The sequence below is a fragment of the Lissotriton vulgaris genome, chromosome 12 (assembly GCF_964263255.1).
Source record: "Lissotriton vulgaris chromosome 12, aLisVul1.2, whole genome shotgun sequence".
Classification (NCBI taxonomy): Eukaryota; Metazoa; Chordata; class Amphibia; order Caudata; family Salamandridae; genus Lissotriton; species Lissotriton vulgaris.
Window position 1 is genome coordinate 710,097,910 of NC_141700.1, and position 12,305 is coordinate 710,110,214.

Below are 12,305 nucleotides of genomic sequence, written 5' to 3' on the forward strand. Positions count from 1 at the left end.
CCGCACTCGTCATCAGCAATCAGGCTGTTCTCTTAGCTCTTATGGTGCTGTGCGATTTCACACCGCGTATTCTGTGCCTCTTTGGTTTTCATGCACAGCGGTGGAGGTTTGCGTTCTGGATGCCCCCAAGCTCTACTGATATTTGCCGGATAATTGGGTCCAGTCGTAGAGCTCTGCTACAGTACGGCCACCATGTTCGGCAGGCACCGGAGGAATTGATTCGTTCATTGCCTTCTCCAGCATCTTGATCGGCCGATAAAGCTGTGAAATGGGCCAGTAGCTCTTCACATCCTGGGGGTTTGTAGAGGTGTTTTTTTTTTATCAAAAGAAGCCTTTTTCATGCTGCCGAAAGTATCCTGACACCAGAATTGAGTTCAGCAGTTCAGTAAGATGGACTGACGACATGATAGAAACCCCATGTAAAACATGGGGAGGACAGGGGTCGGATGGTTTAGCAGATATTGTGGTTTCAATGAGTTTGGCTACTTTCTCCTTGGAGAGGGGGATAAAGCTAGTAAGAACATTACAAGTAGCAAATATATTAGCTTCCAAGAATTCTAAAGATGTAGCAGTTTAGGTGTTAACATCCATTGAAGTAACATTATAATTGGAGGTGAAATCGTGAAAAATTAGATTTACCTTAGACTAAAATATATTTGCTAGTTTTTTGCATGAGGATTGATCAGAGCTGATAACATTATTATTTTGACAGTTAGATAAGATTTTTACTGATTTAAACAGTTCCTTTATGGAGCCTTTTGCAGTACTGAATTTGTCTGTGAAGTCTCCTGAATTTTCTGAAATGATTAGGGATTTTTAATCATTTTTTTTAAATTAATTTTTATTGTGGTGTTATCTGAGCGTACAAACACAGTTTATCCCGCTATACAAAGCTGGACAGGAGTCCAGAATTACCTTACGCATCATACAGCCAATAAGCCCACATCCCGGAGGTTGGGCGGCGTTAAACAGCAGGACTGCTCAAAACATTACAATTGAAAAGAATGTGGTATCAGCGAACAGTAACATGTGCACCTCTTTTTAATATAAAAAACCCCAAACAAGAGGTAACTGCCTACCATGCCATGCCTGATGAAACAAGCATACCCTGCCTATTGACACTCCCTGTAGTGACCCAGTGACAAAGTAGTAGTACAAGTTGGCCTAGTCTTGAGGTGGCCACAGCCTATGTCCACGCCGAGCGCCACTCACTGAAACGGAACTAGTGCGCTCCTGACCGGCCTCAAGGAGGGGGGAAGGGGGGAGGGGGAGACAACAGCTTGCCCTCATCATCCTGCACCATGGCCACCATTTCTATCCGCCTTCTGTATTCTAAAAGCAATCCCCAAAAATGTTTAGGTCAGCTCGTAAGCGGCAATAGCTCACTGTAGTTCTCAGACTGCGTGCAACAATAGGTCAAGTCCGTCGTCTAATGCTCTATCTTGGGAAGGGGCCCTCTCATCCAACACATGGCTAGCCATCTTTTTGCCATCAGGAGACCCATTTCCACAATCCTGCGGCATGCCTTCGGCAGTGGCCTTGTAAAGCCTAATAGTGCTAGCGCCGGGGATGGTATAATGTCTGTCTCCAGTGTATTGCTCAGTTCTCTGAATACTTTACTCCAGAAACTCTGCACCCCAGGACACTCCCACGCCAGATGTTGGAACCCCACATTTTGCATTTTTCACCTCTTGCATGTTGTGCTCTCACGCACCCCAAAGCGATGTAACCTTTCGGGTGTGTGATATACTCTGTTGAGGTATTTGAAATGCACCAGTCTGTGACTGCCGTTCAGGGAGACGGACCTCGTGCTACTACAGCAATAGCGCCACATGTCGTCATCTATAATGTGTCCAAGTCACGTTGCCATCTTTCCGCCATGGCGATCTTGTTCATAATTGAGACCAGCTTCCTCGGGACTTCTGCCTTGATTACGTGAGTGAGTTCTAGGACATCAGGGGGTTCCTGCAAATCTTCACCCAGTTGCTCCTGCCAGGCATCCCTAACCCTGAGTTACTGAAAGCTCTGCAACAATGTGGGCTGTGTCCCCTGGGCCGTCACCTCCTCCAGAGTCTTTAGGGTGCCATCCGGGAAAATGTCACCCATCGTGCGGATCCCCAAGGCTTCCAGCGCAGCAATCACCCCTTTGTCACTGCATGGGGCAAGCCATACAGCCCACAATGTGGGTATCAGCGGTGAGTATAACAGCGCCCCCGCGTGGGACTGCAGTAGGGCGTTCCAGATGTGTCTAGGTGAGTTCAGGGAATCCAGCAGTCCTGTGCGGCGGTCTGCCGTTTCAAATACTATTGCTGGTAATGGCAGCGGCGCAGCAAAAAGGGCTTCCATCTTTATGAACGGAGCCATTCCAGTGTCTTGTATCCAGCTATTTAGTAGCACCCCTTGTGCCACCCGATAGTAAAGTTCGAAATCAGGGGCACCCAATCTGCCCATATGGCATGGTAGGATGAGAGTTTTCCACTGCACCCTCGCCAGCTTACCCGCCCAAGCTAGTTCTATCATTAGTGACTGTAAGCGAGAGAAGAAACATTTGGGCAAGACAATAGGTATGTTCATGAATGAAAATCACAGGCTGGGCAAAACCACCATCTTCATTATCAATATTCTGCCCAACAGGGAGAGGGGCAAACCAATCCAAATAGCTACATTGTCTTCAAGGCGAGCAATAGCCCTGCCATAGTTCTCGCGGAATACCGTCTCCGAGTCAGTGTGGGGCTGTATCCCCAAGTAGTATGGGGTCAGTGGTCCATTTGAGCGGGTATTCCATCTCGAATCTCTCAGTGGCTGCAATGATGGGGAATGCTATGAACTTGGTCCAGTTTACTGATAGCCCGGATAATGCGCTGAATCTCACCACTTCCCGCAGTAGGGGAGCCAAGTTCCTCTCCGGCTCCCTGACATACAGCAGGGTGTCGTCTGCGTATGTTGATATGACTAGCTGGTAAGGGGGGAAATGCAGGTCCCTATGGGAGTGATATTCTCGCATTTCCCTCGCCAGTGGCTCCGCGACCAACGCATAAAGCGTGGGTGACAATGGGCAGCCCTTTCGGGTTCCTCTTTGAATTTGGATATGATCTGTAATGAAATTCCCTATCTTAATGCGTGCTGCCGGGTCATTATAGAGCGCCGCCACCCTCTGCAGGAACACCGGCCAAGCCCGAGCCTGGTGAGGACCGCTCTCATAAAATGCCACTCCACAGAGTCAAAGGCCTTCTCCATGTCCAGAAACACCGCTAATGCCTTCGTCTCCGGGCGCGTGTGCTGGGTAGCCCCAAAGACTGTACGTAAATTGTAGGTGATGTTCCGACCCATCATGAACCCCGCCTATTCTGGCGCCACCAGCTCTGGAGCCAGTAGAGCCAGCCTAGTCGCCAGGACCTTAGCGTATATTTTGATATCAACGTTCAGTAGCGACAGAGGCCTGTACGAGCTACATTCCTCTGGGGGTTTGTCTAGCTTTGGTATTGCAACAATTAGCGCTTCCCTCATCGTCTTCGGCAGCTGCCCCGTCTTGCCCATATCCGCGAACAGAGCTGATAGATACAGGAGCAACAGGTCTAAATACGTCTTATAGAAACTAACCATCAGGCCATCTGCCCCGAGGGAGCTACCTGCTTTCATACCATCAGGGGCTTCTCTAATCTCGTCATGTTCGATGGGGTACATTACAAATTCCCTCTGTACATTAGATAAAAATGGGAGCTCTATGTGTTCTAGGTAGTCTAAGATGTCCGCTTCTCCCCCCGTCACCCTGGAGCTGTATAGATCAGTGTTGTATTCCCTGAAATGCTGTGCAATCTCTACCTCACCAATAAGTGTGGCGCCCTCCTTAGATCTAATTTCAGTGATCGTGATTTTCCTACGCTGCTGCTTCGCCAGGTTGGCCAAGACCGCTCCCGGTCTGTACCTTTCTCCATATACCCTAGCTGTGGTATATTTCCCTAGCTGTTTGATTTCCGCATCCGCCTCCGTCTGATAGTCCGCTAGTAGCTTTTTCATTTCTCTCTGTCCTCATCTAAGCCTCCAGACACCTGGCGAGCCTCACATTCCGCCAGTTGCCGTTCCAGATTGATCAGCCTCTGCCAGATTGAGCGGAGGACCCCTGAGTGCTTGCTCATGACTATCCCCCTGATATACACCTTAAACACCTCCCAAACCGTTTGGAAGCTGTCATCGATGTTCGTGTCAAAAAACGTCTTTATCGCCATGTGTAGCTCCTCTCTGAATACGGAGTCCAGTAGGGAGTACGGTGGGAACCGCCATAGGAATGGGGGGATTACTGTCCTAGGCGCATTAGTTTGATCAATATGGGGGAATGGCCGGAAAGCGTATGAGGCAACTCTTGGCCAGCCAGTAGTCAATGCGTGTAGAGATGTTGTGGAAAGCTGAGTAATACGTGTAGCCCCCCTGCGCGGGGTGCAAGCTGCGCCACACATCTGCCAGGTCCTCGCTAATTAATATTTTGCCCAATTCCCTAGCTGCCTTAGCCTGTTGTCTAGGCGGGCCACTCGAGCGGTCCACATCAGGGCTACAAATCACATTAAAATCCCCACCCTACAGGGCAGCCGAGCCCGGCAGACCCCGGGTGATTTCAGCTAGCCTGGAATAGACCTCAGGGTAATCATAGTTTGGGCCATACAGATTGACGACTAGTGCCTCCAACCCCCTGCCTGCAACCTTTGAAATTACATTCCGCTTTAAGCACAGTCAGAGTGAAGTCTGATTTGGGGTTTACCAGTGTTAGCACACCCCTCGCGTGTGTGGTGAAACCAGCGGATTAATCTGTCCTCTCAACCCCCTGTCTCTCAGCATAGGGCTCCCCTCGGGTAGGTGTGTCTCTTGAATTAAGGCCAAATCAATGTGGTGTCTAGTGAAATAATTTAGCGCTCTATGCAGTTTGCGGTGATCATTCAGCCCACGTACATTTCACGTCAGGGCTCTTATACCGCAGTCGCCTGTGCCCTCTCCAGTGTCATGAGTTGTGTCCTGCACTGTCACCGGAAGTTAACATTGTCACGTACCCAGTAGTGTTGTAGGGATAGTTAGCTGCAGGCATATGCTGGCCGTCATCACTAAGCAAAAATGAAAACTCCTGTGTACCTCTCCCCCACATCCCATCCACCCCAACCACAGCCACGCTCCCACAACAAAAGCGCATTGCAGTGCTTCACAAACTTCACTCCCCTCACCCCACCCACAGCGGACCACCCCCAACTAGGTCGTGAAAATCCGACCCCAGAATCTGCCTCCCCCCACCCTCCTCCCCAAACAATAGACCCAAACAAGGTGTTACCATGTGTGGGTGAAGGTTGCTTCGAATCATTGTGGAAATCCAAACCTATCACCGTGCATAAAGGACGTCTCGGCTGCGCCAGCCGACCGCTAGCTGTTCCTCGTGGCCGAAATAATCAATAAGGTTCTCGACCTCTGACTCTATTCAGTCCTGGTATTCCAGTCCGCCACCTGATGCTTCATCCAACAAATGTCAGTCCGGGGATTTCCTCCGCTCAGTTGACCAGGATTTTAGTGCTTTCTGCAGTGCTTTCGGCTCCGTGAAGATATATGACTGCCCATTCTTGTTGACTTTCAGCTTAGCTGGGTAAAGCATAGCATAGTCCAACCCCAGATCACATAGTTGTCTTTTTATGGGGACGAAGTGCTTCCGCGCCTCCTGGACTTTGGCTGTGAAATCGGGATACAGAGAGATGGTGGATCCCTCATACGTTAGAGTCTGTCTCTTTCTGGTAACGTGTAAGGCAGCGTCCCTGTCTCTGTAATTTAGCAGTTTAGCAATTCTTAGTCTCGGAAGGGCACCGGGCATCGTGTGCGGAGACAATGTACGGTGCGCGCGCTCCACAATAAATGTGGTGGAAAACACCCCCTCACCCAGTAGAGTGATCAGCAAGCGCTTGATGAAGGGTTCCATCCTGCCCGTTGAGGTCGTTTTGGGAAGGCCAAGTATTTGCACTATGCAGCGATGTGAGCAGGCCTCCAAATTCTCCGTCTTGTCCTGCAGAACCTGTAAGATTCTGCCCAATTGCTTGTGCTCTGTGTCCAGAGTAGTCTGCGCCTCTTCCACCTCCGTCAGCCTCCTCTCCGACATGTTGAGTTTCTCCACAAGTTTTTCCAGCCTTTCTCCCATTCTGTCCATCCTGTACATAAGCGCGTCCATCTTAGCCCCCAGCGATGAGATGCCCTCCTGTAGCCCATTTTCCATAGACTTCAGCATACAACGGGTATCCTGCTCCTGTTCCGGTGGCGTGGCAGGTGCACTGTCGCCCCCCACGCCGCCGTCCTACGTCTTGGCACACGTTTGAGGGAACGGCAACTTCGATTGGATCCGGTCCAACTTCCCGATTTTATATCGCCAGGGAACCACGCATCTTCACCAGATCTGTCGTCTGCACTACGTTCAGCGCTGGGATCAGGGGCCCAAGGGGCTGTCACCACACCTCTCTCCTCCGCCGTAAGCGAGTGAGGCCTCAGAGCAGTGTTAGAGCGGAGGTCGCCATCACACCGCCATCCAAGAGCACAAACAGCTCACCTGTCCGGACGTCAGGCCAGGAGACCCAGTGGTGTCGTTCTTCTCCTGTCACCCCCCCCCCCCCACACTCTTATCAGTGCCAGGTTCTCTCGCGGGCGAGCCACCGCACCTCACTTTCTCAGAAGGAGCTGGGTAACTCCCAAGGATAGCCGTGGTCCGTGAATAGGGCCGCTAGTCTGTCCCACACGCCACCACTCAGCAGCAGGCTTCTTCTGATGCGTGGCGCCTCGCTTCAGACACAGCGCCTGCAACTCCCTCCGTCCAGTGTTGGTTGTGTCCCCGGCGGGGGGGGGGGGAACCATCTCAGCAGCACCCGTCCGCTTCAATTAGTGGGGGAAGGCCAGTGAGTCCGCAGCTCCACCGAGCGCACCAAAGCCCCCAGTCAGCACCCCTCAGGCCGCGGCAACACCCTCCAGGATTCGGCCGCATCCGCGTCAGCGCCCCAACTGCGCCTCCTCACAACCACCGGGGGCCCCCACTCAGCTCCAGGGCCAGGATCGGTTCCCACCACGGGGGGTCCTAGCACATCTTCGGCCTCCAGGCGGGCTCCCCCATAGGACGTTGCGATGTCCGCCCTGGGAAACATCCTTAACCACGATGTTTAAACAACTACTTACCAGAACAACGAAGAGTGAACAACGAAGAGGGCTGAACCACGAAGGTAACATCCACGAACGATGGAACAACAAAGGATGGAACCACAACTTTTAGAACACCGGAGCATGCTAGGAAAACAATTAAAAGGGTAGATGGAGGTGTGGGGGTCTCCCCCCACAAATAAAAAAAAAATATATATATATAGTAAAAAAAAAACAAAGAAGATTAAAATCGTAATAGATTAAAATCAAATACAGCAAAGGTTGTTGAAGAAATTAGTTTAAAAAGAAAATTACCGGTTTATGTCAGGAGATGGCAGTGTTGCTTTCATTTTAAAAAATGTAAAAGCATAAGATTCACGAACAGAATATGGAATAAAATCTAAAAATTTCGTGGTTTAGGGGGTAGTGGTTTAAAATGTAGTAGTTAAGAAAAAGTCATGGTTTAGCCTTCGTTGTAAAAGAAATCGTGGTTTAGGCAGTAGTTGTTAAGTCATACAATCGTCCGCCCTCTGTCTCTCTGTTTGGCTCCGCGTTTAATGGGCAGTGGCAGCCATAGGATCGGCCTCAACTCGCCGGTCAGGGGCAGCAAAAGGTTTCTTCAGGCCCAGGTCCGCAGCCGTGCCCGTGCTCGCAGATCCGGCGGCGAACCCCACCAGCTGCGCGCCGCACGCAAGGTGACGTTGGCGAGGCGCACTGGTAATTGAGGCCAGCGATTCGGGGCCTGCTATTCCCTTCGGGCAGACCCTCGTCAGTCTCTGGGAGCGGGCGAATTCAGCCGAGTGCCGCAGCTCAACGGGTGTCGGACAGTGGCGCCAGTGTCAGACACTGATATTCAGTGGTTCCAGCCACCGTAGGACCAATGATTTTTAAGGATATTTAGTCGGCTTGGCGGAGCTCTAGAGTTACACGTCCATTTTGGACCCGAGCAAGCTCCGGCCCCCAGGGATTTTTAATCATTAATGATAGATTCATATTTGATTTTTTCTTCAGGACAGTGGTATTTCCTAGCCTTCGTCCCTGTTGCCTACAGTTTTTTGAGTTTTTTAGGACTGGTAAAATGTTCATGGATGGGAAGGACAAGCGAAAGAAAGGAAGAAAAAAAAACCACTTAGTGCAGATTACTAGTAAATCATGTAGATGTGTTTGTGTTTCATGTAGTAGCCCTCAACTTGGGCTTCTGGGGTGCGGAGTAGCCTAAATCTTTTGCAAAGTTCCTGTTTCGCGTAGTTCCTATATGCCCTATACAGGATCTGAGCGTTCTGATAACATAAACTGTGGGACTGGTGGAAGACTGATTCTGTGCACCCACACCGGGTATGTTAGCCTGTCTGTATTAGCTAGCTCACAGTGCTACTATAATCTCCTCTTACCAAGGAGAGAATAGATTCTGGCAACCTCAGAACATGACAACCCTGATCCCTCAGAATCGTTGAAACAAAATACTACCTTTCACTCAGTCACTTGTGCTCACTTAGTTTCTCTCAGAGAGATACACAGAATAAACAGGCTGGGCGTTTTCAATAAGGATTTATGGAACAGTTGTTATTCTAGCATAGAATAGATAAGATGCAACAACCATTAGACAGTAGCAGAGAGATATGATTAAAACTACTATGAAACTAAACATGAATATATACAAGTACAAAAAATAACTTATGAAAAGTGTGTACTCCTACAAATGCCTCCCTAACGAGTTGTACCTAAAGGTACCTAGCATCTGTGTAGGTGTTATGCCAAGAATCCCTCTAGGACCTAGTCAACCCCATTACCTGAGACTAAGAGAATATGGGATCCCGTCCTGGTCTCGATTTGGACACCCACGAGGGATGTTAGACCACTGCAAGCTGCAGTGTCTGCATTCAAGAACCTCGGGATCGCTGGTCAGTGTGTCAGCCGGGAAGTCTCGGGAAGTCTCGGTCTCCTCTGTCCTTCTTAGCAAGATGTGATGTATATATGTATATATACCCATAGGTCTCCCCAGGGGTCCTCCCTTGCTGTGTTACTGTGTCAGCCTAAAGGATGTAGTCGGGCCTGCACTTTATACAGAGATAATATTCAGGAGATGGGAGTCCTACTGTGCTTCCAAGAAACCTCATGCATAATGTATGAGATTCGAACTCGGGGAAAAAACAACATTCTGACTGCAGTGTCATATCTAGGTAAATGGTCAGTTCCAAAGAACCATTATGTATGTAATGTAGGGAATAATATAGGTGAAAGGTTGCAATGTTATTTGGGCCTATATAGGGTACCTACATGGAATATAACACCTGTTGACTCCAATTTTCTAACCCTCCCCTTTATCCTCATTCACTTTACTATCTGGAGTTCAGAGAGGGAATCTGCATCAGTTTTAAGTGTGCAACAGGACAAATATAACAGATATTAGAAAAGTATTACAATTACTGTTTAGTTGCGTATGGGAAGAGGAAGAAGATTGTATATGTATAAATAACTATAAAGCACTGCATTTTTTAATTTATTTTGTAACCTAATTAAAATATTGAGAAATGCACAATATAGCTTTATGGGCTGCTTGCAGGGTCTCTACTGGTTGTTAAAGGCCCTGAACTCAAGTTATAGGCCCCGGCCATAAGCCTGTAATGGGGAAGAGGGCCTTTAGCAAAGGGTATAGCCCAAAGCATAATGTCTTTAAGGTTTTTGGAACATTCCAACCTTTGAGGGTAAAACGTTACAAATTAAAAAGGGAGAAACATGAAGACAAACACTTTAATGTAGGAGCTCTGGGTTTACACTAGCAAGTATAAGCCCGGAGATGCACTATTGTCTTCAACAGGACTCTCAGCAATCCAATTGTCTAACTATCAGTTACATTTGTCAAAACATCTTTTGGGGAGAACCCACTAAATGCCTCCCCCATATAAGGCTGTGATCTACAAGATATGATCAATTATGATAGACTGGTGGATTACATTTTAACCCCTAAAAGTTCACAACAGAATTCAGAATCTTACATTTGAGTGCAGCCAAATATCATTGTGAGGTAAAGTGGACTACTTAATTGTGTTACGCACGTGTAGATACTCCCTTTGAACACAACTTATTTTTTTATCGACTTTTGACAGCAGTTGATTGCAATTACTGTTACTTGTTGCTTAGTAACATTACTTGTTTTTACCATTAGGTTCATTACAGTGAAATACCATTTTCCAAATTTGTTGACATGTCCCTATGTGAATAAATTGTTGCTTACAAATACTTTGATAAGCAAATGTTCTTTATGGCCTCTAAATGTTTTGGGATTCCCACCATATGACATCTTGTGCTGAAGGTGTGGAACAAACTTTCCGCATGTACACCTCACAGGAGCCAAATTTAAGAGTATAAAGTTATCGCCAGTAACTTTTCACTTGTGGGCTGTGGCCTCTGGCACTGGGATGAAGACCTCCCAATGGTAAAGTATAGCAACATTTTGAAAAAGTATATTACATTTCAAATATAGTAAGCATGTGTTTAAGTTAGATATTATTGCAAATTAATGTTATATATTTGTTTGAAATGTAAGTTTAAACCTTTTCCTGACTATAATCTTGTGACTTCATGTGGCCTCATCCTGTTTTGAATTCTCAGTAGTTGTCCTTTTATTCCTTGACTTACATTACTTACTTTTTACGATTGCTATAAAAGTCACACTGCTAGACTGAAGATGATCCAATTCTGTCTCTTTTTGCACCTGGTGGGTTTGGGGAACATATTTACATAGCACCCACATCTCCTAATATAAATATATAGGCCATCCCACCATGTCTCGGAAAACTTGTAACACTTTAGATCTGTTTCTACAAGAGACTCAACCTACTGATGCTTCTTCTGGTTCGGACTGATCGTCTCACTCACCATCTCCTCCTACCCTGGTGACAAACATCCTTTATGTTCCTGTCTGGCCCTATTCCCCTTACCTGTCTCTTTTACTCTCACACTGCCCCTTCTAGGATTGCTCTCTTTATACAGCCTTGATGCATCAAGACTTCTTGACATCATGCTTCACTAACCTGATGGGCACATGGGTTTCTTCTGCTCACACTGCTGTTTTTTTAGGTTATTGCTGAATTTATTTTCTAATAATACTGATGTACAAACGTATACTGTCAGTTACTCACACTGTGTGTATTAATGTCCAGGATGTATCTATTCTCTCTTCATGTTTAACTCCTGCCACCTACACATTTACATTGTTCAATAATTTTTTGGGCCCGTTTTGTTCTTAAAACACCTAAAAAAAATGTCAGTGAAAAAGTGTATTCCATTTAAAAAAAGAAAATAATCCTACATTTATTTTTAATATTAATACACACAACGGCTTTAGGAATAAGGTTACTCCTATATTGGCTCAAACTAAATTCATGTTAATCAACAGAACCTATTGGACACCTGAGAAACTTTTTAAACTTCATCTAAGGGATGATCCCAAGTGTTGGTACGGTGATGCAGGGGTGGGAGACTTGGCACACATGATATTTGATTGCCCCACTTTGAGGAAATACTGGGATAGAATTTTTGATTGCAATGAACATTTCATTTGTATCAACCCATCTAGAGAGTTTATCTATGTTCTTCTGGGAGTGCTAGAACCGAACCTGTCTAACGCTGTTGACCTTCAGCTCCTAGATCTACTACTCACTTTGGTATGCAAAGTTGTGTTATGCAAGTGGAAAAACACCTCTGAAGTGACATTCAAACTGTGGCAAGATTGGTTGTCCTTTCTGAGAGGGGCCGATAACCCAGCCCTACAATCATCCCCAGAGCGTGTCTCTCATAAAAAATTGTGGAAATCGCTTGATGCTTCCTCCTTTTCGTTAGACCCCCGGTAGGCCATACAGGTAGAAGTTGTAGCAGGGTTTCCGTTCTCCCACAGAACTGTGCATAGAGATCTAGAACCTTAGTGAGTTAGGATGATCCAAAAACTCATCTCAGTGTCAGAAATCTAGTTACCTAGCTAGCTACAGTGTCTCATGGATCATTATGGAATGATACATGTATTAGACAAACCAGAACATGATCTTTAGAATACCTCAGGAGTCGTGGAACACATGAACACTCTTTCGTTCTATAATCATTTCAAACCAAAACTGAGAGTCAAAGAACACAAGTGCAAGTTTGAAATATTTATTATTCAATGCAAA

General features: G+C 46.9%; 1 pseudogene; it reads left to right on the forward strand.

The window, feature by feature from the left end:
* Positions 1-6,209: 6,209 nt before the first annotated feature.
* LOC147678068 (vomeronasal type-2 receptor 26-like) overlaps positions 6,210-12,305 on the forward strand; it is a 45,511-nt pseudogene continuing 39,415 nt past the window's right edge.